This window comes from Medicago truncatula, chromosome 4 (assembly GCF_003473485.1).
Source record: "Medicago truncatula cultivar Jemalong A17 chromosome 4, MtrunA17r5.0-ANR, whole genome shotgun sequence".
Taxonomy (NCBI): Eukaryota; Viridiplantae; Streptophyta; class Magnoliopsida; order Fabales; family Fabaceae; genus Medicago; species Medicago truncatula.
Genome location: NC_053045.1, coordinates 14,629,277 through 14,632,030, shown reverse-complemented (window position 1 = coordinate 14,632,030; position 2,754 = coordinate 14,629,277). Strand labels below are relative to the sequence as shown.

Here is a 2,754-nt window from a genome sequence, read left to right as displayed (position 1 = left end):
TAGTGATTGATTGGGTGGAGAAATTTTGTGAATGGGTGTGGTTTGGGGGTGGTTGTGAAGGTTTGTAGTTGTATGGTTATGGAGGTTTGAGAGAAGGTGGAAGGTAGAGAGAAGTTTGTGTTGGAGAGTGAGGGAAGAAGAAGTCCAAAAGGTAAGGTTATACTTACCTGTGATCGGGCACGGCCGTGCCAAGCTTGGCACGGGCCGTGCCAACACTCTGGACTTTGGCCTTTTGTTTTGTGCATGAGGGTCTGGCACGGCCGTGCCAGTGTGAGCACGAGCCGTGCCAAGGTTCTGGAGGCCGAGGCTTCAAAATTTTCTATTTTCTTGAATTTTTCTCGGACAATAACCTACAAAATAATTAAAAGAAACAAAAACAAAAACAAAAGCAGTTAAATGCATGGGTTGCCTCCCACGAAGCGCTCGTTTATTGTCATTAGCTTGACGTTAAGAAAGTGTCCTTAGAAAGGATCAAAGAGGTCATATTGTGTAGTTGACGCTAGGAAGCGTTCTTTCACATTATGTACTTCAATCATGTTACAAGAATAAAGAGCGGGGCCTTTCATAACATTTTCCAGCTCGAACCCAATCATTGCATCACTTCCTTGAAAAACTATCCTACCACTCTGAACATCTATTATAGCACCTGCAGTAGCTAGGAAGGGTCGTCCTAAGATTATTGGGACATCATGGTCCTCTTCTATGTCGACCACTACAAAATCAGTCGGGATATATATCCCTTCTATTTTGACGGGTATGTCCTCAATGTAGCCAGCTAGAGGGATAGTAGAACGATCTGCTAGTTTTAAGATCATCTCGGTCGGTTTAAGCTCTCCTATTCCCATCCTTTTGAAGAGGGATAAAGGCAACAAACTTACACTAGCCCCTAAGTCACACAAGGCCTTGTCAACGGTTTCTTTTCCTATCACACAAGGGATGGCAAAACTACCTGGATCTCTAAGCTTTTGGGGTTGCTTCTTGACGATTGCACTACTTTCCCTAGTTAAAGCTATCATTTCCTTGTGATCTATAGCCTTTTTCTTTGAAAAAATTTCCCTTAAAAATTTGGCGTATAGAGGCATACGAGATAAAGCTTCAGCAAAGGGGATCTTAATGCAAATCCTTTTAAGTATGTTTAGGAATTTAGCAAATTGGGCCTCCAAGTTGAGCTTAGTGAGCCTTAATGGATTAAGGGTCTTGTTCTTATCAAGCGGTGTTTTTATCGCATTCTTCTCACCTAGAAGCTTAACACTCTCTCCCTTGACACTTTTGGCTTTGGTAATGGTCTCTTCTAACTTATTGCCCCCAAGAGAAATGGCATTGACATGGGCTTTGGGGTTTGTTTCAGTTTGACCAGGAAAGACTCCTGGTGTTTGAGAAGAGATGGCCACTTGTTGGGCCACTTGGGAGATTTGGGTCTCAAGCATTTTGGTGTGTGTGGCGATGGAATCAACCTTGGTATTGAGCTTGGAGAGAGAGTCGTTCAGAGATCCTGTTTGGTTTTTTAACTCCTGAAGTTGTTTATTTTGATTCATCATGCAATTTTCCAACAGTATTTTCAAACTAGATTTCTGAGCTACTCTCTGGTTGTTTGTATAGCCAGGTGGTGCTGTTTGCCCATAGGAACCTTGAGGATTTTTGTAAAAATTTTGATTTGGCCTCATTCCTTGGTTGTATTGAGCGTAATTCAGTTGCTCAATATTGGCAGCACTACCTAATTGACAATCAACACCTGTATGACCAGTTATACCACAGACTTCACAAGTAGGGGATGCAGGGGAAGGTTGGGCAGCATTAACATTAAGTTTTTCAATTTTTTGTGTTAATGCCTCAACCTTAGCAGCAAGGTGGTTATATTCAGAGACTTCGTATATACCTGCCTCTTTCTTAGAGGGAGTAGGAGTGGTGACGGCTCTTTCGTTGGTCCATTGATAGTGATTTTGAGCCATGTCCTCAATCAAAGCATAAGCCTCCGTGTAGTTTTTGTTCATTAGAGCTCCACCTGCAGCTGCATCAACAGACATTTTAGTGGTATATGACAAGCCATTATAAAACGTGTGGACTATAAGCCACTTCTCTAGGCCATGGTGGGGACAAAGTCTAAGCATTTCCTTGAAACGCTCCCACGCCTCATAGAGAGACTCCCCCTCTTTTTGATTGAAACGCGTAATTTGGTCTCTAAGTTTAGCTGTTTTAGATGGGGGGAAAATCGGGCGAGGAATGCTCGCCTCATATCGTCCCATGAAGTAATGGAACCGACTTCTAGGGAATGGAACCAAGCGCTAGCTCTATCCCTTAAGGAAAAGGGAAAGAGATGAAGTCTTACGGCTTCTTGGTTCTCTTTTATGGTGCCACTGAGTCTAAGGAAGGAAGAAATATGGAGATTTGGATCCTCAGTGGGTGATCCAGAAAACTGGTTTTGCTGCCCTAAATTAAGTAGTGCAGGCTTGATTTCGAAGTTATTACCCGTAACCGTTGGGTACACGATAATAGCTTGTGGCTCTTCCGTTGAAGGAGTAGCATACTCTTTGAGAGTACGTTCAGCCATAGCGGTATTATTTTGTGCCTCTCTCTTTTTCTTATGCAAAAATCTTTCGATCTCAGGAATAAATTCTCCGAGACTTTTACTTCTACGCATAAGAAACCGAGAACCCAAGAAGTTAGTGGTAAAAACAAAAGAAAGAAAAGTAGAAGAGAAAAGGCAGAGAAGAGAGTTCTAATCACAAAGAAAGAGTTAATCAAATTAGTTTACTC

General features: G+C 42.3%; 1 non-coding gene across 1 annotated transcript; it reads left to right on the top strand.

Moving 5' to 3' along the window:
* Positions 1-2,079: 2,079 nt before the first annotated feature.
* On the top strand, positions 2,080-2,186 carry LOC120580365 (small nucleolar RNA R71). The gene has a single exon (XR_005646089.1). It is a non-coding gene; the product is annotated as a small nucleolar RNA R71 (small nucleolar RNA).
* The last annotated feature ends 568 nt before the right edge of the window (positions 2,187-2,754 follow it).